This window comes from Chenopodium album, chromosome 3 (genome assembly GCF_948465745.1).
Source record: "Chenopodium album chromosome 3, dcCheAlbu1.1, whole genome shotgun sequence".
NCBI lineage: Eukaryota > Viridiplantae > Streptophyta > Magnoliopsida > Caryophyllales > Amaranthaceae > Chenopodium > Chenopodium album.
Window position 1 is genome coordinate 44,364,842 of NC_137836.1, and position 24,230 is coordinate 44,389,071.

The following is a 24,230-nucleotide window of genomic DNA, read 5'->3' on the forward strand; positions in this document are numbered from 1 at the left end:
TTCAACAGCTAGTAGAACGGCAAAGCTTTGTCGGCTGACTTGCTGATGAACCTGGTCAGCGCGGCCATTCTGCCCGTCAGCCGCATGATGTCTTTGATGCATTTAGGCTCACATAGGCTTAGGACTGCCTCAACCTTCTCCGAATTTGCGTCTATTCCCATCTCGCTGATCAGGAAGCCTTAGAATTTTCCTGAGCTCACCCTGAAGACACATTTCTTTCGGTTAAGCTTGATGTTATATTTGCTCAGGGTGGCAAATGTTTCTTCCAAATCCATGATATGCCCTGCTTGTGTGACACTCTTGACGATTAAGTCGTCCACGTACACCTCAACGTTTCTACCCTTTTGGTGCATGAACACTCTGTCCATTGTCTTCTGGATTGTTGCTCCAGCATTCTTCAACCCAAAGGGCATAGCTATGTAATTGTACACTCCCCCTTAAATGATGTAATTGTACAAGCTGATCTGATGGTACCTTGGGAAGGAATCGATGAAGCTTAGTAGAGCATGCCCACTGGTGGAATCTACAAGCTGATCAATTCGTGGCAGCGGGTAGCAGTCTTTCGGGCAGGCTTTGTTGAGGTCAGTGAAATCAACACACATCCTCCACTTGCCATTTGCCTTCTTCACCATGACACGTTGGCTAACCATTCTGGGTACTCACAAGGCTCAATGATTCCAGCTTCCAGGAGTTTTTCCACTTCTTCCTAGATAGCTTGATTTTTCTCTGTGGAGAAGCTTCGTTTCTTTTGTCTTACTAGCTTAATGTCTTCTCTCACATTTAGCCTCTGGACCGTGACTTCAGGGTAAATTCCAGGCATTTCATCTACTGAAAATGCAAAGATGTCCTTGTTCTTTCTCAGAAGTTCTATGAGGTGTACCCCCACTCCTGGATCAATATGCTTTCTGATTTTCACGGTTCTCGAAGGATCGCCTTCTGTGAGCTAAATTGTAACGTGCTCCCCATTGGGAAGTGGCCTAGCTATTTCCTCCTTTGTAGGCTCAAAATTTTCCATGGCCAGCTTTTGCTTCTCCTTTTCCCTGTGGTATTCTTCGCGCTTCCTTTTTCTTGACTTCTTCTCAGGTTGCTCAATGGACCTTTGCACTGAGACCAGCTGCTGCCTGGTCCTGGCGGGCTGCTTTAGAGCAGTTATGTAACATTGTTGGGCCGTCTTTTGGCTTCCCCTGAGCTTTCTCCACTGCCCTTCATTAGTTGTGTAGGCCATGGAAAGGTGATAGGTGGAAACCACTCCGCAGATCTTGTGAATGAGCGGCCTTCAATGGTCACATTGTAAGGTGAAGGAGAGTCTATCACCGGGAACTCTGCTCAAACATCGCGCCGTTTTGACCATTCCCCTACTTGGACAAATATCTTAATTATGCCCTCCGGGGTCAATCAAGACCCATTGAACCTGGTAACTTAATTACTCACCCTTTTTAGATCTTTCCTGTCTAGCTTTAGTTCTTTGAACGCGCTGATGTATATGATGTTGGCTGAGCTGCACCCATCAATTAGTATTCGATCCACTTCTCCATTTGCTATTCTCATCGTCACCACCGGTGGGTCATCATGAGGATATATTATACCCTCTTAATCATACTCATCAAATGTGGCACGCGGCTGTGGGGGAAGAGGTGGCCACCTGCGCTTCTCATTATGGTTTATCTGATGTATCATTGCCTGCAAGTCTGCCCGTGCCTTGTTCACTGTCCCCCCGTGCACTGGTCCTCCACTAATCACATACACTCTGCCCTCTGGCTTACTATCTCTGTCCCTGTCCTCAGCGGGACCCTTGTGACCTCCTCTGCAGTCACGACCTGTTCTATCCTCATCCTTTCTTCTGGGAGGATCAGCATGCTGCTTGAACTTATTCAGGTACCCTCTCCTGACCAGATCTTCTATGTTATCCTTAAGATGTGTGCCACCATCAGTGGTATGGCCATGGTCCCTATGGAAGTCACACCATTTGCTGGGATCACGATTCCTATTAACCATTCTTAGGGGTCTCTGCCATTTATCGTCAGCTTTGTTCACGTTGAAGATGTGAGACCTCGAGTGGGTCAGTGGGGTACATTGGTCGAACCTTCCAGGTCTTCCTCCTCTTTTTGGATCTGACCTTCTCACCCCAACAGCTCTACCCGCCTCTCTGCAGCTTTGTTCTGCTCTGCTTGGCTGGTCAGCCTGGCTGCGTTTTCTGCTCGGGTAACCTCTGCCCGCTTAAATAGGTCACCTGGCGCCTTCTTGTTTAGTATTGCTCTGTCAGTTTCGTCTGCCTTGATGAACTCGTGCGCTTTACGTAGCGCTTCAGTTATCGTTCTGAGGCTCTTACACCCCATATACACTCTGAATGGCGAGCCAAAATAATAAAAGACAAGACACGAAAATAATAAATCAACAAGACAAAAATACCCCTAGCATCGGAATGCCCCGAGCAAACCGAGTGCTAGGGGCATTTGGTATAGCATGGTGGCTAGCATGCGCACCAAGCCGATCATAGGCTAGCATGTGCGTGCTAGCGCACCAATGCTAGCATAGCTTGCTAGCAGCGCTGGGCCAACGCGCGCAAGGTGCAAGGCACTCAGCAAGGAGCCCACATCATTGATGCGCGGCTTGCTTGCCGAGTGCGCAAGCAGCCCGCACAAGCTTTGTTGGGCTTGCTGGCCAGCAGCGCCAAGCAGCCCGCATGCTTGTGCTAGGCCTGCTAGCAACCGCACATGGAAGCCCACCTTGGGGTGCCTTGGTGCCCAATTGTGGTGCCAAGTGGAACATTGTTAGGGGAGGCTTAAGGTATGAGGTGGCCGGTTTTTGGAGAGGGAGTGGGGAGCAAGTTTGGTCCCTCCCTCCTCCAAATGGTCCTCACCTAACCTCTGTCATGACCTTGCCACTTGTTGATTTATTACTAGTTTGATTATTTATTTTATTTTAGCTTTAAAATAAAATGGAAAAAGCAAATTCTCCCACATTGCTGGAGAGCTTTTTCACTCTCTTGTTTTCTCTATAAATACCCAAGTTGGGGTATTGGGAAAATCACTTGAGTGAGAGTTGAAAAAGGCATCACCATTGTGAAAACCTTTAAACTCATTTAATCACTCGGGTTTTGGTCGGACCTTGCTAACTCCAAGGTAGCGGACCTAAAAAGTTGTTGTTCGTCCTTTGTGGGTGGATACTGTTGGAGGCTCGGTATTTTCGAAGCTAAAGCTTTCAAGTAAGATCCCATTAGGTCGGGCGAAGCTCGCGTCAAAGGTAAATTACGATTCTATTCTTTTATGTTTATTTGTTATGCTTTATGGTTTTATTAATTGCTGGTAAAGGAATAACCGCGTCGTTAGACAACTACACCTAAATAAAATACAATTTATAACACTTGACTTATCCTAGTACAAGTATATGGCAAGAAGAGGGGTCGAACCACAGGGAGAAGCACATAAACACCGCATTCATCACTAGAATTTAAGCTATCTCGGGACAAAGGATAGGAATTATTAAGAGATTAAACTAAAGATAAAACGAGTTAAAATCAATATAACTAAACAACAAGGGAGATGGGTAGATGTAGATGCCGCTTGATCATGCAATGACATAAAAACAAATCAATAGTGAACTAAACATGCATGAATATCGATATAAGGTTCAATCTAACCGCCTTCTTGGGTTAATCGGTGTCTCCTAACATAGCCTCTATGTTTCCACACTAGAACCATATATTGGGAGGTGCAACCAAAGAACAATCAATAGTAATGAACCTTAACTAAGTCAACTTCCATTCCTTGTTAGCAAAGATTCACCTGTAATCAACTAGCAATGTGCACTTGCAAGAAGATCAAAGAATTGAAAGGAATGGTGTCCTTCGAACAAGTGTATTATTCTGATAGCGGGTTCAGAATTATTAGAAAGCTAATATATTCAGCAAGGTCAAGTGATTGGAATGCCTGGGTGGAGGCCGCTTCCGAACAGTAATATTAATATAATTAATGTTACAGCTTAATCTTGACAGAACCCTTCGGGTCACACCCAAGCAAAATATACGAACTGACTCGACGAATTAATTCGGAAGAAATTAATTCGTCGCCCGAGTGTTAAACATTTAGACGTCGGAAATTCGAGCTTGGAGCGTTGAAACCGAGCGTCGGAGAATCTCAAATGTCGAGCCAAAATTTAGGATTTGGCGAGACGGGAAAATGCATCAAGTAACAAGTAAAATCCTAGCCACGCAAAAGGCTAGGAATGCATGCCCAATAGGAGCATGCCACGTGGCAGCACACGTGGCCGCCAAGTGGCAGCAGCCACGTTGGCAGCCGCCACATTGGCAGCCACCAAGTGGCAGCGTGCCACGTGGCAGCGCCATAGTGGCGGCGCGCCACGGTGGCGACACAAGTGGCAATGCCCGTGGACCCGGGTTGATGGGTCATGGACACGGGCCAAAATAAAATGGGCCAACCGAACCCAACTTGGGGCTCAAGGTTGGGTGACACATGGTTAGTTCACATTGCATGTGAAATGCCTTGGGGACCAAGTGAGAAAGTGGTCCACACCTAACCATATGACACTTGTTACTTGTTCCTTTGTTTATTTAACTAAGGGTTGAATTCACCAATCTTTCCATGTGGGATCTTTTTGTGAAAAGTCCCACATTGAAAGATGAGTGAAATTCACAAGGCATACTTCCTTATAAATAGTCATGGCATGGCTTGAGAATTCTTGGCTTGAGTGGGAGTTAGAAAGAGCATTCCATATTTTTGGGAAAACACTTAAACTCTAATAACACTCGGGTTTTGGTCGGACCTTGCTAACTCCAAGGTAGCGGACCTTAAAGTCGTGTTCGTCCGTTGTGGGTGGATACCGTTGGAGGCACGGCGCTTGCGGTGCTCGAAGCTTTCAAGTAAGAGCCCGTTTTTGTAAGGGCGAAGCTCGCTTCGAGGGTAAGATTCGTTCTTCCTTTCTTGTGATTATTTATTTATGCTTTATGGTTTTATTAATTGCGAGTGGTTCCTTGGGTCGGGGTTGTTTCCGCGGTGAGTCGGACTCACCAAACCCCAACAGCGGTATCGGAGCCCCGCTCTTTTATTTTTATAATCATGTTTTTCAAGGTTTATTTTGGCTTAATTTTCTGGTTTAAGTTGCTAATTAGATTAGTAGCTCGGTTTTATTTATTTTAATCCCGTTTTTAATGTCGAGTTTGGCCCAGAACCCAGATTTTCGCCCAAAACTAGTGTATTTTGGGTGGAAAACGTGTTCTAGAAAGGTATTTTTTCCAAAGGGTCTGTGATTTTAGCCAAATTCTGACCAGAAATGCCTTTTTCGAGGGTTTTTTCGTTTTTGACGAAAAATTTTAAGTCTTTTCTAACCTTGAAATTAATGGCATAACTTGTTGATTATGTGGTTGATTATTTGCATTATTTTCTGCATTTTTAAGTCCCCTTAAAGCACACTTACTTGCTAGTATTTGATGCTTAAAGGTTGATTTATTTTCACATAATTGCAAACTAATTGCTTTTTAGTGTGAAAATTTTTGTTTTGAGGCTTCCTAAGTGTTAAATATTCAATCTTTATTTGTGATAAGTAATTGAAACTTTAAAAACCACTAAATTCCATGTTATTTTATGTTAAACTTTGTTGTTTTAATCATTTTGAGTTGATTGGAAACATAAAGTTTCAATTTTTGTGATAGAAATTTGGTTATCTTCATGTTGAAAGATATAATTTCAAGAATTCACAAAATTTAGATGTTGGAATTTTCATTTGAACATTAAAGTTCATATTTTTCCAACTTCCCCTTACTTTGTCAAATTCTTAAGTTTAATTTAAATTGATTAAATTGAAAGTGAGAAATTGCCTCAATTTAATTTTGCACCAAGCTAAACCAATTTAATTAAGAATGGTTCTTGGAATTATTTTGGTTATTTGCACTTTGAAAATTTTATTAAGTTTGACTTGTTTTAAATTTTTTTTTATTTTGCTCATTAAATTAGTTCTAAAATTAATTTAGAATTAGTTAATTTTGTCTCGCGAAAATGGATCAAATCCCGAGGCCATGGCACGTAAAACGAGGCAAAGAACCACCTTGGCGAGCCGGGCTGCACAGCAGCCCGCATGTGGCTGCCAAGGTGGCTGCCCCACCTTGCATGCGGCCACACGCGCGGCAGCAGCACACGGGCTGCAGCAGCCACGCGCGGGCGTGCCGTGGCAGCAGCATGTGGCCGCGTGCCGTGGGCCGTGTGTGCGGTTTTTTAGGTGTGTGCGTATGCTTGGTGCGGTGAGGTGACTAGCCGTAATATTGCTTATTTTTCCGTTTTATTTATTTTAATTAACTTTGTTTATTTTAATTAAAATTTTGGGAGGCTAAGCCTCGGTTTTGAGCGGCATTGGCAAAATTTTATTTTGACAAGTTTGGGTGCTACCGACTTAATTAATTAAATTAATTAAGGGAAATGCGGAATTTAGTGGGAGCTTCAATTATTAATGACGTCAATTACATAATCGGTTAAACAACTTTGTCTAGTTTTAATTAGGCGTGTTAATCGGATTAACCACCTAGATTTGTTACTAGTGCGCGCGTTGTTTAAATGCATTTTACTTGTTTGATTTTGTAAATTGCATGGGCCATTCACAAATAGTGAATGGATGAATGGAATGTATATTCTCTCTCACAGGTTTTATGAAATGGCAACTAGTGGGACCCGACTAGGATAGAAAATACGGACTACGTGCCGTTATGTATTTTTGTAAATCTAAATACGGTCTACGCACCGTTAAGTATTTTTGTACCTTTATATTTAGATTATTCCTAGTCGTAGACACTAGTAATTTGCATAGTTTGGTTAAGTCTTGAAGACGGCGTATCTTGGAAAACAAAGCCTTGAATTGCAAATGAAGACCTTTTGAAGATTTGAAGAATTCAAGGGGTCATGCTAGTTGCCAATATGCACCTATAATTTCGCTTTATATTTTATGCTTATATATATGTGAATTATTCGTTAGATGCATGTTTAGGTTTTCTTGATGTTTCGATGATTAGTTAAGTTCACTTAAATCAACCAACATAGAAATCCTAGGTCCCTAATAATATTGAGTCAAACTTGCCTTTCCAAAACGACACTTATTGACTGGACGAGGATGATGGTAGGCTACGCCAAAGCGAGGTGCCATCACTTCTCCAAGGCGCGTAAGGCATACCGGGTGTGCACGTTGGTTTTGGTTTAACTCATCGGTATGAGTGAGGAGTCCTCACATACCGTGGCAAAAGAGATACATCGTCAAAGATGCATTAGATGCGACGATTGTCTAACCAAGAGTGGTGTAGAGCCATTAGCAAGGCAATGCTTACCCTAAAAGATTGAGTGTTTAAGACAAGCCAAAGCATGCTTAACCACTCTTTGTTTCTTTGGATCTTGGAATCGCCTTATTTTCGCCAAATAGGGACAATTATTATGCGTAAATAAGACGTTTAATAAGATTGAAGTTTGCATGAATGCTATTAAATTTCAAACTTATTATGTTCTTGATAAATGGTTATACTTAGCACTTATATTTATAGTATTCTAAATCAAATAATATTGTTTCCATGATTGGTAAAGGAAATCCTTGAGAATAGATCTCAAAGACAGGAAAAGCATTTCTAAAATACAATTCTCATAAATGACTTTTATAACTAAGTCCGAAAGGACGGTGGGACATCATGTATTCAAAATACTAGGTAGTTTTGATAAAACATGAGGAATTGAGTTGCAATCTCAAGATTGACAACCAACGTATCCTTTCGCATCATACATAATTGAGTAGGACTCATTGATGTAGTAATTCGAGTAAGAATTAATGGAAAAGATGGAACTTTGTTTTACGGCGCACTAGGTGCTTGATTATGCCTAACAAAGTATAAGAGTCAAGGTACTTAAAGAAATGATTCTTAAAGTAAGATTATGAGATATTGTATGATAAGAAATATAGGAAAGAAGGAACGAAGAAAAGGAATTAGATTTCATTTCAACTCATGAGTTCATGTTATTGTAGTTAACTTAGCAATTCGTTATCTTCACAAGTATCGGATACTGCTTGAGTGTTCCACTATGATAGTGACCTCAAACTATTGAAGTTAAGATAAGTTATCGACTTACAAGCTTAGAATGAAGCAAGAAGAGCTACATCAGTTGTAAGGTCGTATGTTTTGTTTAAAAACCTTTTAAGCCAAAGGCTGGAACAAGTAATGGTTATTATGTCCCATAATCAGCAATTGATCCGTTTACACACGGAAAGACTCACATTCAAAGTAATGAGCAATAGTTGCGAGATTTATTTGAATGGCATGGTTATCCAAGCATTGAGTCAAGAATGCCTGATTATAAACAAACATTTCCCTAAACATGATAAACTCACTAAGTTCAAGTCATGGGCTTGATTTGCATTCCGAACATCTTTAGCAATGTCACATCGACAAGAACGTACTCAAAGGCTCTATTAGATAGACTCTTGATAGTTGCTCGATTTGGAATCGTTCTAAGACAAGCAAGTCTTACTTGTTGAAACCGACAAAACAGAGAGCTATTGTTCTTGGTATAGACAGTTGACTCCGAAGGCTAAAGAGGATTCAATTACTTCAACGTTTCACAAAGAATTTGAAAGGATATGGCTATATTCATCAAATGTGAAGAAACTTGACTTGAGTAGCTCAAAAGTTCAGTGAAGTACAGAATCGACTTGGCAAGATATCAAAACGTCTAGATTAGATCGAGCGATGTTTGCTTGAGCCAAGCGTGACTATCTCAAAGTTATGAATGGAAATTTTCATAAATAACTCCACAAAGAACATAGTGTGTCTTCATGGAGACCTCGGTGTCATTTGAAAATGACTCGAACAATGATGGTTCACAACCCTTCCTATAAAGTTCTTAAAGATTTGCACAAATGACTAATGTTACACTAAACAATGTGTCGAAGCAAAGAAAGGACGCCATATTCAGTTATGGATAGAAATAACTTCTAAAAGTCTTTTCAAGTATATGTCTAAGGCTCTTAGTCTCAGTGGGAGTTCACTAGCTCAGTGGGAGCAAAGTGGCTCAGTGGGAGCTAGGTGACTCAGTGGGAGCTGAATGGCTCAATAAAGACTAAGATAGCTCAAGTAGGAGCTAATTGTTTGTTTCACAACGAACTTTTACCCAAAGACAATATACATGTCTCTTTGTAAGCATTCAAGTGAGACTGAGGGTATTACCTCCACATCCTAATTGAGAACAAAATTTGTTTGTTGCTCTAAGTAGTGTCTTTCTAGAAAGTAATATGTTTCCAAAACGACAAGTGGGAGACAAATGAACTCGATGAACATCGAACTTAGCAACAAACTAGAACTGAGAATCTCGGAAGACCTTAAAGGACTTCATGAGAATGCTTGATCAAGAATACTCAAAAGGACTTTACAAGTGCCTTAAAAGAGAATTCATTACTCACAAAACATTAAAAATGTTGGAGTAAGATCAACATAATAAAAGGGCTTTGAAAGCGCCTTAAAACTCAGTGTTTGATGCAATTGCCCCGTATAGGTATAGAATTCACCAAAGGCTTGGATTGAATCCTATAAATTTTCTATTAAGTTAGAAACAAACCTAAGACTTACAAGCATACTATTTACTATTATATAGTAAAGGAATAATGTCTTATAAGATAGCTACGACAAATCCAAATTCCGAATAATGGTTAAAGACCATGAAAATCCGAAATAGACTCCATGTTTGAAAATCATGTTTGAAACTTGATTAATTTGCATAAAAGGTGAAAGACCCATCGATTGCAAATAAGTTTTCAAGGAGAAAACTAACAAATGTGGAAATGTATATGCATGCATAGCTAGATTGGTTGTAAAGGATATAATTAATATCAAGGAGTTGATTTTAATAAAATCCCATTCACCAATCGGAATGCTCAAGTCTTTTCGTGATTGATCTAGCAAAATTGCACATATGAAATATGGCAAAATAGATACAAAAACCGCCTACCCAAAATAGGATTTTGGAAGTGACAATGGAATAGTCTAAGGGTTTTGAAAATCTAAATAATGCTAGATTTGAAAGCAAGCACATGGAATCCGTCATAGGATTAAAGGAAGCATTGCATGAAGGAATTGGAACGTGTTTTCTCATAAAGTTAATAAGAGGATTGACTTATGGAGAAACATAGAAATTCTGATGAACAAGAAGTTTAGTGGGAGCAAAAGTAATGGTCCAACAAGAAGTTTACGAACTCTATTGTGAAACAACCATCAAATGCTAAATGTTTAGATTTGAAAGTATTTTCGACAATGGACCGAGCTAAAGACGATACTTAGTACATGTTGGGAATTAAGTTCTATGGTATAGACTTAATTAAATGTTTAAATGAGTAAAAGAAATTACCATGTTAAACATGAAGGACTTTGAAAGGCTTTCGACCCATATGTATGAAGCTAAGTAAATGTTTGACCTATGTATAAGCTAGGCTAAGTACTAAGTCAAACGAGAAAGACTCTAGTAGGAGACTTTCAACCACATCATATAGCGAACAATTTGGCAAGACTCAGTGTAACTGTATGAGCTAAATGTTACATGGATGGAATAAAATTGAGAATAATTCTAGAATTAAATCCATCATGTAAAGCTATGATATGGAATCGTCAGATGACTTAAATGCTTAGAGCATGTGGAGTACATATATAATACCCATCGACATTAATCTAAGTATTAGATCATTAGATTATAGTCAAGAACATCCAAAGAACTTAGATAAGTAGTTGGATGAGTTCTTGACGCATGGAAACAAATATAATTTGAGTTTTGATGTTGCAAGCACAAACCTTAACAAGGATTAGATCCTTAGCAAGGAAGCCATTTATAAGCACGAGACAAGAAGTGTCGTGGCTTGAGAATGGTAACATGGATGTGCATTCATGTATAATGTGCGGGAATTTAAGGAAAATTTCTATGCTCACAAGTGATTAGGGTATCCCAAATCGTTGTGAGTCGCTTGGAGTGAAACCCAAGCAAGGCATCATCAGGGAGTCTACTAAAATATATGTTGAGAATATTGTTGCCTTAAAGGCAATAATAAGGAAAGATGTTAAATGGAAAAGTTCGTTGTTGAACGTTGATGATTGTAGGTTGTCAAGTAGAAGGTCTCGAATCATAAAAATGAGTGGGAGCCATTGCTTAGACAATAAATCCTGAATCACATGTAATCCATTAACACTCTCAAAATTTTATCATCTTATTATGGAAATGGTGGATAATGAAGATGCTAAGGTTTGCAAAGTAATTATAACTAAACCTATGCAATAAGTGAACGACAACATTCATAATTGCATGAAAGAAATCAAGCATATCAAATATGAGTGTGATTTTTATGAATGTTTTATGAAGAGTACTACTCTTAAAACATTTGGAAAAAAAAAACATTTATCATAAGATGAAACATTGTGAAGTTTCATAGTGGAATAAAATATTTCTAAATATTCCACAAAACTATTTAATTGTGGTTTAGAATTAAATAATGAGTCTATTCGATTTTAATAAATATTCAAAATAGGGTATCAAGTCAATGGCTTGGATAAAGAAACACCTATTAAGTGAACATTGAATATTTTAATCGAAAATTATCCCTAATCAAGGTCATATTTTGTGGACGATTGATGACCATCAGAGATTAGCGTGTAGTATGATTTATAGCACCGTTTCTTGTGCTATGAGGATATAAATCATTTGCACAGGTATTGGTTTAGAACCATACTGGATCGACCTATGAGGATACTTTAAGAAATTTAAAAATCGTCATAAGTATTTTCTCATTATTACTATCGGAACTCTTTTCCTTTGACCATGAGTAGTGGGAGATCTCTTGTTTGAGTACTGGTCCGCTTTGGTATCCGCCAAACGTCTGCCGTAACTGGGGATTATAAAGACAGATATCAGGCGGGTGAGTCCTCTTAGTAAGAGAAGCTACATTACAAGACTGGAAATGTCCCCCTACTAACAATAGGGAACATTTCTTGTTTTTTACAAGGCCTCTCGAAGAGCGAGACTGTGAAAATGCATGGCCGTGCTCAGATGGATTTTAGAAATCATCTGCTTATCGACAGTCAAACTCGGATTTCGAGAAACACTTCTAGACGTAACAGAGATGACGAGTAATCTTACTCTGTAGTTCATGGAGAGACATGAAGAGACATAGGAAAGGGGCTATACACTAAATGCACACTTGTCCGGAAGGACAAGTGGGAGATTGAAAGGAATGATGTCCTTCGAACAAGTGTATTATTCTGATAGCGGGTTCAGAATTATTAGAAAGTTAATATATTCAGCAAGGTCAAGTGATCGGAATGCCTGGGTGGAGGCCGCTTCCGATCAGTAATATTAATATAATTAATATTACAACTTAATCTTGACTGAACCCTTCGGGTCACACCGAAGCAAAATATACGAACTAACTCGACGAATTAATTCGGAAGAAATTAATTCGTCGCCCGAGTGTTAAACATTTAGACGTCGGAAATTCGAGCTTGGAGCGTCGAAACCGAGCGTCGGAGAATCTCAAATGTCGAGCCAAAATTTAGGATTTGGCGAGACGGGAAAATGCATCAAGTAACAAGTAAAATCCTAGCCACGCAAAAGGCTAGGAATGCATGCCCAATAGGAGCATGCCACGTGGCAGCAAACATGGCAAAACGCCATGTGGCAGCACACGTGGCCGCCACGTTGGCAGCCGCCACATTGGCAGCCACCTAGTGGCAGCGTGCCACGTGGCAGCGCCATGGTGGCGGCGCGCCACGGTGGCGACACATGTGGCAATGGCCGTGGACCCGGGTTGATGGGTCATGGACACGGGCCAAAATAAAATGGGCCAACCGAACCCAACTTGGGGCTCAAGGTTGGGTGACACATGGTTAGTTCACATTGCATGTGAAATGCCTTGGGGACCAAGTGAGAAAGTGGTTCACACCTAACCATGTGACACTTGTTACTTGTTCCTTTGTTTATTTAACTAAGGGTTGAATTCACCAATCTTTCCATGTGGGATCTTTTTGTGAAAAGTCCCACATTGAAAGATGAGTGAAATTCATAAGGCATACTTCCTTATAAATTGTCATGGCATGGCTTGAGAATTCTTGGCTTGAGTGGGAGTTAGAAAGAGCATTCCATATTTTTGGGAAAACTCTTAAACTCTAATAAAACTCGGGTTTTGGTCGGACCTTGCTAACTCCAAGGTAGCGGACCTTAAAGTCGTGTTCGTCTTTTGTGGGTGGATACCGTTGGAGGCACGGCGCTTGCGGTGCTCGAAGCTTACAAGTAAGAGCCCGTTTTTGTAAGGGCGAAGCTCGCTTCGAGGGTAAGATTCGTTCTTCCTTTCTTGTGATTATTTATTTATGCTTTATGGTTTTATTAATTGCGAGTGGTTCCTTGGGTCGGGGTTGTTTCCGCGGTGAGTCGGACTCACCAAACCCCAACAAGAATATCAAACACGCAAAGTTTTTAATCACAATTAACTTAATCACAATATTATAAGCATGAGCAATTAGCAACTACACCATCCCCACACCCTTGGCTAAGTGACTACTCACAAATCATGTTGAAAACAATATCAATCACCAAATCAAAAAGCATCAACATGATTAATAAGCAAAGAAGGAAAATCAAAGTAAACAAGCAAAATTAAATGCAAAAGTAAATAGAAAGAGTAACAAATTGCTCATTAATTGAAGTTGAAGATCTACAAAATATTAAACAAGCTTCTTCTTCAAAATCCAAGTTCAACAATGAAGAAATCCACACTTTCTCTCTCTACCAAATAAAGAATATTAGTGTTTCTCTCTCTAGATTAAGCTAAAAAGTGCAGAAAATTAAAACTAAGTTAACCTAATTACACCAAAACGTTCTAAAATGGGACTTATATTGTCCGTACACAGCCAACTGAAAAAGAGGAGTGGTCCGGCCGAACACGGGGAAGGTTCGGCCGGACTACATGATAGGTTAGGCCGAACCATGGGTAGGTTCAGTCGAACCACCCAGATCCTGGTCTGGTCGAACTTCTGAGGTTCGGCCACTCCTGCAAATTCGCCAAAATGCCACTTGAAATTGCCAAAATTGTTCGGCCGAACCACTGAGCAGTTCAGCCACACCCTGGTTCGGCCACACCTTTAGGAGGTTCGGCCCAACCTCTCCTGAATCTTGCTTCCTTCAGCTATCCTTGAGCTTAGCTTCCTCCTATTGAAAACCCTAATGGTTCGTACAAAGCATAAGCATGGAAATCAAAGTAAAGAGTAAGAAAAGGGGAAAAATCTAGGAAAGAAGATGCATAAAGGGAAAGGGAACTAAGTGCAAAGAAAAGGATGCAAATAAGCCGCAAATGTGGGAAAATGACCATCAAAATGAACCTTAATCGTGGCATAAATGCCACTAATCAATTGCGAGTGGTTCTTTGGTTCAGGTTCGTTTTCGCAGTAAGTTGGACTTACCAAACCCCAACACTTCCTCCCCGGCCATGGTGGTTTGTCATCTAGTCCCAAACTCAGTTGGTGAACCTCAAAATAGATGATCCTTCCCCTCTTTCTAGCGCCAATTGTTCCAGGTGTGGATCCAAGGGTCCTGCTGGGTGAGCTGGGTCCCTTCGATAACCTACACACGGTAACACATGTAAACTGCCCTCGGGGGTGGCTCGAGGAACCCCCCTCCGATTCTTTAGTTAGAGAGTGTTTAGAGAGAGAAAGTGTACTTAGAGAGATTAAGAGAGTGTAATAACTTGTGTGTCTAACCTCTTTTCCGTTGTACTTGACCCCTATTTATAGGTGTACGATCTCCTTCGTGTAGAGTTCAACATGATCAGCTCTGCGAGCTAACTTCTTCGGGCTGGTGAGCCCTTCACAATTGGTTTCTCGGTAATGAGTGCGCACCCCGAGGAGCTGGGCAATAGTTCAGCGGGAGCTATCCTATACAATTACAAATTAGCCGGATAATGATATCATTAATCGATTAAATCACCTAATTAGAGAAAAGGGTAACACTCTATAGAATTCATCAGTTTTAGGGTAGTAATTAACAACTTTTTTTAGGGGTAGCATTCACAAAGATCCCTTTTATGAGGTAGTAATTAACAAATTTTCCTTCAAATAATTTGATTAGTTTTATTTCTTTTTATTTTCTTATATTTTAGCTTATAATATAAATAACCATTGGGTTTTAATACTCTTTGAAAATTAGTTCACCTAAGATTAGTTTAGCCTATTTTATTTTTCTCTCTCTTAGGGTTAGATTAGGAGTCTCTCTCTCTCTAGTCTAGGAGTAATTTTTTTAGTGAGAGAAAGCTTGGATTTTTATGGAGTTTTGAGAGGTTGAAGAAGCAATTTGGGGATTTTTCTTCTCATATATTCAATGAGTCTTTCTAACTTTCTCTCATCTTTTTTGCTTTCCTTTAATTCTAGTTTTTTTTGTTTTTAATTCTTTGTTGATTAGAGTTGTTAATTAGTTTAATAGTTTTATTTTAGCTTTAATTCTAGTTTTACTTTGTTTTTCATGTTCTTCTTAATCATGGTAGCCTAGATTTTATTCTAGGGAATTAGATAGAGATTATGTTGATGAATTAAATGATTTATTGTGATTTGTATACAATTGATTCTTGATGATTGTGTATGGATGATGCTTATATGGATTAGAATCTTTCTAGCTAATTGATTATATGTTCTTAAATGTGCTTTCAAACAGTTGTGCGAAAGTGAGTTGTTTGAGAGTCTAAATTTATCCATACCTACGCTGGTTAGTTGCACGAGAGTGAATTAGTTTAGTAGGATAATTAGCATGCTTAATTGCGTGAGAGTGAGTTGAGTGTGTTGATTGTTATTAATTGAGGTCATTTTTATCTAATTGCAATGTTGTTGTTGAATGCATTAATGTAATTGGATTCCATTTTCCCCAATTTTAGTTGTTTGCTTTAAGTAGTGTTTATTGAATCTCTTTCTCTATCACGACCATCCTACTAGTTTAATTAGCATAAATTGAATACACTTAGTCTTTGTGGTTTGACCCTATTCATGCTCATTGTGATGTGGTTTGTGCTAATTTTAATGATATGCAATTTGATTTTGACCATGAACCTCAACCCAATAACATTGATGCCCGAATTCTTTCCCAAATACAATATCTCACACAACAATTCCAAGAGCTTCAAGAGGAACAAAAATGTAGGGAAGTAAGACTTGCCCAAGTGATGAGTTATAGAGTTGATGTAAATGGATGTGAGGCACCTCATTTGCAGTGTGAGAATGTTTTTGAGAATGATGTGGGCTAAAGGTGTGAAGGTGAGGAGAGATTTTCTTGTGATGAGAGGATTTTTGAGGATTTTAATCCTTTTCATTCCCCTTTTGAGCTTGAGTGCCATCCTTCCCCTTATTCACCCCCTTTGAAAGCTAAGCTTGGTGAGGATATGAGTGAGCCATTTTCAATTGTGAATGAGGGAATTTATGAGGATGATGATGATGAGTTTAAGCAACCAAGAGAGATTGAGAGTCCCTTGAGTGATGGTTGAAGAGTTGTGAATTAAGAAAATGTCAATTTTGAGGATTCCAACCCCCTTCCCCATCTTCATGAGTCTACTTTGCATGATTGTGACCCTTCTATCCATGAGTCTTTGAGCTCATTTGAGGTTATTTATAGTATATTCATTGAGGGAGTTACAAAGTATTACAACCTTTTGATAGAGTTCATTGACAATGCTTCATGGGAAAGGGATGAGTTTGAGAAAAACCTTTATCCTTTCATGTAGTGTTTAGAGACTTTAGGCTTTGAGGTTCTTGAGGGAGTTGTTGTTCATCGATGTGATACAGAGGAGGATGAGGTTGTTTCTCTTGGAGAGTTTTTGTTTGAGGGAGATGTGAGTCATGACATGAGTGTTCTTTTGAAGATTCTATGATTGATTTTCATGCCCTTATTGGTGATGTGAGGCTTAGTGAGACCATTTTTTCTCCTCCCCTTCCTCATGTCCCTTTTTCTAGGAAATTTGACCACATCCCCTACTATCCTATGTTCCTCCATTCTTTTATCAAAGAGCCTATTGAGGACCCTCTCTTCTTGATTAGACTCTTCCTTCTCATCCTTCCATTATTGAGGAAATGGGTGATTGTGCCGCCCAAAAAGATTTTGAGGCGTTTTATTTTTCCTTTTTATTCTTTTTCTTTTTCTTCTTCTTCTTCTTCCTAATCTTCTTACTTTCTTTATTCTTCTATTGATTTTTCTTCTTTCTTTTGGCATCTCGCTCGTCACTTGCGTGCAATAATCTTATTTCTCGTCCTGCTTCCGTCATTTGCCTACCGTTTATCTTATGAAATTTGTAGTAGTGCATTTGATAAGCTCTTGCATTCATTGCAATACTATTTCATAGAGTGGTCTTGCTTGGACATTAAACAAGCCTTTTTCGAGAGGTAACCTGAGTTTTTATTACTTTCATTTTCTTTTCTTTATAGATTAGATTTTCTCTCATGGAAATGTTTGTGTGTCCCTTGCTAGGTACGCAACTTGTTATACTCTTATGCAATAGTTTGGATCAAGAATCAAGGAAGTTTGACACATATTTTTCCTAGCATATGGAAACTTAGATTTAGTTCACGAGGAAATAGGCTTTGAAAGGTTAAATTGGTTCATTTGCGAGTATTTACACCCTCCTATATCCGGTAATATCTATCCTTGCCCTATCTCTAATGGTTGGTGACTTGTGGACATGTGTTGGTTTGTTGGATTGATTTTTTCCCCCTCCCATGGATTCTTTGGTTTAAGCTTGAGCATGTTGTCTTATTCAAGCTTGGGGTGGGTATTCTATCATGTTTGGTGGGATGTTAGTTCATATATGCCATGCACTTGAGTATATGCATTTCCATGTCTTTTCTTATATTTCAAAATATCCAAAAAGATTTATGTTTACTTTTAAGGTAATTTTGGCAAATTGTGTTTTATTAGTTCTTGTTTTGGACATTCTAGTTTGGGACTTGTATTCTTGAATATTTTTTCTTCTTACGTGGTAAATGTGTGCACAGTTTGAGAGTATCATTGGTTGACTCTAGGATATTATATGCTAAGGTAGTCGGTTTAAGAACTTTTGGGTTCCATGAAGCCTTAGTTCACGGGAATGTGGTAAGATGGAGTTGCTCTGTATAGTGGATTTGAAGCCCTTTAGTTGGTAATTGCTTTATATCCCTTGTGAGCTTCATTTGTTCTACCCTTCATGACCTTGTTAAGCGGCAATTAAGGATCCTTAACTATGCATGTCTCATTCCTTGGTTTGATCTCTAGCTTTTCGAGACCGTGGCCGAGCCACTCTAGAGGAGGACAAGGGCATTGTTCATTTTTCTTTGTCTTCTCCTTGTTTTGTTACATATTTTGGTTTTATTTTGCTTTTGCTCCTCTTGCTAACCCTTTGAGCCTATAACCTTTCTTGATTATGAGCCATATTACAAGCCTTATGACCTTTCATTTCCCTAACCAATTAATGAATCATTTTAGTTTTAGAGTTTGTTTTGTGTTGTGATGGTTTTAATGAAAATGAGAAAGCAATATGCTCTTTTGGACCAAGCAAGAAAATAAATTATATATATTGTGTTAATAAAGCAAATGCATTCAAGAAAAAGCCGTCCATAATTAAAAAAAAGGCAAGGACATAAAATAAGAGTTTATTATGAAAAAATTCCATAAAAAATTAGAAAAGAATAAAAAACAACAAAAACATTTTAGTTGGTTTCGTTATCTTCCAAATTTCAAGCATTGAGGACAATGCTTCGTTCAAGCTTGGGGGGGAGCGTTACTTCGTTTTTATATATTTTGTGTTGGTGTTAGGTAAGCTTGTGGGAGATGGAATTATTGGTATTTTTGTTTGAGGTTTTGTGACTTCTTGAGTTTGTTTTTGAGAGAGGTCCCCCCTTTTTCTTCACTTAGGAAATATCACCAAATATTTCAAATTTTTACCCCGCCTTGACCCCTAGCTTTACGTTAGAACCAATAAAAGACCCTTAGTGTTGTAGCCAAGCCTAACAACTTGGTTATGGACTGTTCTTTGGTTCAAGACGTAGCATCATGCATTGGTGCTATGCGTTTTATCTATGTGCAACAAGATATTCAATGCCTTGAGTTTCTTGTTGTTCTTATTAACTAGTTCATTCTAGTTCGTTTTATGCTTTGAATAAATTGTAAACTTTAGTCTTATTTTAAGTTTGCAAATTAGTTATATTTTCTTTAGTTTTCTTTAGCTGATTAAAGTTCGAAAATGTAATGTCACATTCACACAAAGTACAAGTGCAAGATACATCACAAAGGCAGCCACTTAAGCTTGTGAAAGAACCATAGACTCCGAAATTCTTTTAGAGGAATTTTAAGGCTTTAACTTGGGTGTTACAATCAGCTTCAATGAGGAGTTACAAGCTTTCAATTGAGCCTTCAAGTGGGCGTTTATTTCAGTCAGCAAATGAGCATCTAAAAGGCGTCCAGATGCACTCTTGTCTACATACACTCAAGCTTATTTCAAGGCTTGAAACAAGGAGGAGTTACACTTCTTCTTTGCTGTTTGAATTGGGCGTGAATAATGGAGTTGTTACATTTCCAAATTGCTGCTTTGTGGGGCGTGAATCAAGGGGGGGGGGTTATGCTCTCTTATTTTTGATTTTATTTCAGCCTTAATATGGGAGGTTACAAACCGCCACTTTCTCTTTGATGTATCTAGTTAAACAAAGCTTCTTTTATTAATGTATCTAGACAACAAAAGATGATCTTGTGCTTAGCTTAGGCGTGTAACAAGTGAGCTGAAAAGTCACTTAAGTTAGCTTGTACTTAAGGATGCTTGTTTACTATAAATAGCAAGCAAATGTGAATGGAAAAATCAGATTAATTTTGAACAAACAACTTTGTTTTTACACTCGTTTCATGGATTAGAAACAAACTTGAAATTCTTTGATTTGAAATTTTGTTTCCTTTGCTTAGTTAGCTAGTTCAGGCTGCTAGTTGGCTGGTGATCTTATGAGCCCAAACCGTTTCTTAGTGGTGTGACTGTAACTAAGAACCCTTTGGTTCTTTAGCCTTACCTATCGTTTGGTTTATCCCTTGTATATCTCGAGTTGCTACTCTAAACATACAACACTTAGACCCTTGAGGATTGAGTCAATATCGGTGGAGGGAGATAGTTGTCAAGCCTTTGGAGAAAGTGTGCAGGGCTAAGATGTCAAGATTAACTTCTCAAAGTTTTTCATTTTCTTCATCTTTTTCCAGTTCCTTCGAGGAATCATGAAAAGCTAGCTTAAGGGTTGAATTGAAACTAGTGGAGTGAACGCGGCCCAATTGGTTGGGACGATGGTGGATTGAGTCCTCATTAGTTCTCTATGCTTAGCATATGTTATGTTTCAATCAACCATTGACATCTTGGAACGTGCATACATTTGTCTACTTAGAAAAATTTGCATTCATTGATGGTTGTTCTTATCTCTTGTCCAAATACGAACTCGTGTTTTCTTTATCTTTTAATGTTTCTTTTTCTTTTCTTTTTATTGCCTTGCTCTGGTTTTTTGCTAGAGTTGTGGGTTAAGCTCTAAGGAAACCCTCACGAGATCACACTCATCCTCTAGGGCGATCTAGGGGTTTAAAGGGCTTGTCTTTTGTTGCTAAAATTGACTGTGATTCCTACGAATGTACATTCTTGTCTCCTTTCTTAGCTTTGCTAGACGAGCAAAAGATTAGCTTGGGGAAATTTGATAAATGGCTTTTATGTCAGTTTTAGTGGGTGACTTTAGAGTCGTTTTCCGGGTTATTTTCCCATAATTTTCCTCTTTTTAATTTTTATATCTCTTATTTTCGTCTTTTGTATTTTTATTTTGAGTATTTTAGTAGTTTTTAATAGTTTTAAGATTATTTTCGTAATTTATTTTATAATTTTTTCTTTATAATGTTCTTAGTCTAGGTTTTTGTTAATATTTTTCTTCTCTTTTTTCTCCTTCTATTATTTTCTTTTAGTTTCTAGTTTGTTTCCTTTATTTTATTTTATTTCATTTTATTTTATTATTTTTAGTGTTAATATTTTAATTTAATATAATTTTATCTTTATTTTTAATTTTTTTTTTATAAGTCGATCTACCCTCGTGTTCGTTTTGTTGGTGTTTGTAGGCATGTGTTCGGGTCAAAGCACGGAGTTCAAGGTCAAATGAACACATTAGGAGTTTGGATCCTAAGTCATTAACTTCAACAAAACCTTTGTTTTGCTATCTCCTTAACCTCCACACACCATTCCTTAACCTCCACCACACACTCCCATATCACCTCCCCTGCTCCCTCACTTTCTATCACCAGCCAACACCACTCACCCAAAACACCTCCCCTGCTTCCCTAACTCACAAACACAACCACCACAATCCCCTACTCCCACCTCCAACCACCTGCGATCTGCAAACCACCACCATTTCAACCTCATCCATCCAACAACAGTAACCACCGAATTAACCGGCACCGCAGCACAATCAGCCACGCACCAACTACCCACCAAAAAACAACAACTACCACCAGACACGCAACCCCTGCTCCAACCCTTCACGCAACTCACAACACCCTCGCCACCAATTTCAACCACCAGCCACCGCAAACACCACCAACACTCCCTCTTTGCATCCAACAATAACACTAACGGCAACAGCGACACTGCTCCCTGCTGCCCAACAATAACCACCGCAACATTTAATAACAGTTGCATCAAACCACCATGCAGCACCGTCATCCACCATAAAGACCGAGCAGCAGCCGAATGCTCAATCACTCGCAGAACCTCGTAGCAGCCACCGCGTGCACCACCAATCCCAGCTCAAATTGCTCGAATTTCCACCCATCAAACAAACCCAAATTTGCAACTGCAGCTACCTCTTTTGCCGCGGGCGCAGACATAGTATTTTAGAGCTCAACATTTGAATCGAGAGATGCTTTGGAGAAGGCGCAGTTAAGGCCACTGCGGGTGTGGCCTATTCTTCCGCAGGAGCAGTTTGGGGGTTGTATAAACCGTATCACGAGCTTCTCACGAGATATTTATCAAGATTGAGCATGTTGCCCTTGATGTTTTGATGATAAAACAAGACAAATTAAATGACTAATGCCTTAATCAGTTTTGTAATTTGTTTATAAAGTTGCAGGATTAATTCAAGGCAAAGGAACAAGTGCTAAAAGATATGTTGTGGTGTTCTTGTAAAGGAACCGAAGCTTCAGAGCAGAAGCTAAGGAAAGAAGACTCGGAGCAAAGACTTCTTAGAGAAATTAAAGTCTAAAATATTTTTCATGTTTTAGGTTTTGTGTAAGTGATATTAATTAGGAGTTGATGATTAGTAGAATGCGATTTGAATTTGGAAAATATATAGAATTTCTTTGGTTGCTATTATATATGAAATATTGTTTTCGAAAATTTCTTTTCTGATTTTATCTTTCATTAATATCTTTTTGTTTCAGAAAAAATATCTTTAAAAAGCTTAGAAAAACTAACTTACTAAACTTGCGCTAACACCTGTTGATTTAGTCTTCACCACCAACACGGAAACTGCTTCTAAGAAATTCAAACGTGCCCTTGTTTTTAGGACATGTTTGAAGCTCTAGTAGTGGTGGAAAGTAGTGGCGTTAAGATGCAGCAGTAGTGGCGTGAGTATCTGAATTTGTGGCGTTAAGATGCAGCAGTAGTGGCGTAAGTATCGGAATTTGTGGCCTTTTAATCAAACAATTTTTTTCTATAAGTATCGAAGTTGTTCTTGGGAAAACTTCACCTTGCTCAATCATATCTTTCTATCTTTCTTGTTTTCTAAAAGAGTCAAGAGTCGCATTCTACATAAGAGTTAAATTTCATAATTTCTTTCACTAGAGTATTATTTATTTAAGTTGTAATTGGGAATTGGGAGTTGGAGTGAACTTTAAGAGAAGTCAACAGAGAAAGAGAAAGAAGAGAATAGAGAAGAGAAGAGTGGCAAGTAGTGGGACTTGCTTCTGGGAACTTCATGTTCGTAGAGGAACTTGAAGTCAGATCCTTTAGCTTGTAATAGGTTGTTTTCCCTATTATAGTGAAGAATCTTTCCTAAAATCCCAAACTGCCGTGGTTTTTCCTCTTGTTAGGGCCAAGAGGTTTTCTACCTTAAACCTCTCTGTGTTTCTTTAAAGTTCCTTTAGCTTAGTTTTATCAATTCCACAAAAAGTTAGCTAAATTCTCCCAAACTACAATTCACTCCCCCCTTCTTGTAGAATTCCTCTAAAGTAACAATTAGTATAAGAGCCTAATCCTCTCGAAATCATAACACCCTGAAGAGGAGAATCTTGGCAAAAGATGAATACTCATGAAAAACTTGAAGAAGGATACTCTACTTAACGACCTCCCATGTTTATCGGGAAATTCTACACATAATAGAAGAACAGGATGGAAATCTTCATTAAGGCAGAAAACTATCAAGTCTGGAGAGTAATCGAGGTAGGAGATTTCGAAGTAACCAAAACCAATGCTTAAAACGAGGTAATTCCTAAACCAATGTCTGAATATGAGAAAGAAGACTTTGATAAAATGGAAATTAATGATATGGTTGTTAAGTTACTTTACTATGGACTTGGACCACATGAGCACAATAGTGTAATGGGGTGCAAGAATGCTAAGGAAATCTGGGATTTTGTTCAGGTTACCCATGAAGGAACCAATGAAGTAAAACGTTCAAAAATTGATTTGCTAATGTCTAAAAATGAACGTTTCGAGATGAAACCCAAAGAATCTATCCAAGAAATGCTTACTAGATTCACTAACATTATGAATGAACTAGTTTCTCTTGGTAGAAAAATTCCTACAGATGAGCAGGTAAGAAAAGTGCTCAGGAGCTTACCTCAAGATGAACGTTGGAGAGCCAAGGTAACAGCCCTGCAGGAAACAAAGGACTTCACAACATTCAACATTGAACAACTTGCTGGTTCCCTAATGACACATGAGCTCTATCTGGGAACTAGCAGCAGTGAAGGCAACAGGAACAAGGGACTGACGTTAAAGGCTGATCAAGAGGAATATGAAGTAGATGAAGAAGAGGCTGCAATGTTGGTTAGGCGTTTCAAACGAATGCTCCTTAGAAACAACCAGGACTCTAGAAACTTTCAAAAGAAATCTCTAACTCCAAACAAGACTATAGCTGTCACAAATGTGGGTCAATAGATCACTTCATTAGAGACTGTCCTTAGTGGGACATTGAGAAAGGAAAAGGGAAG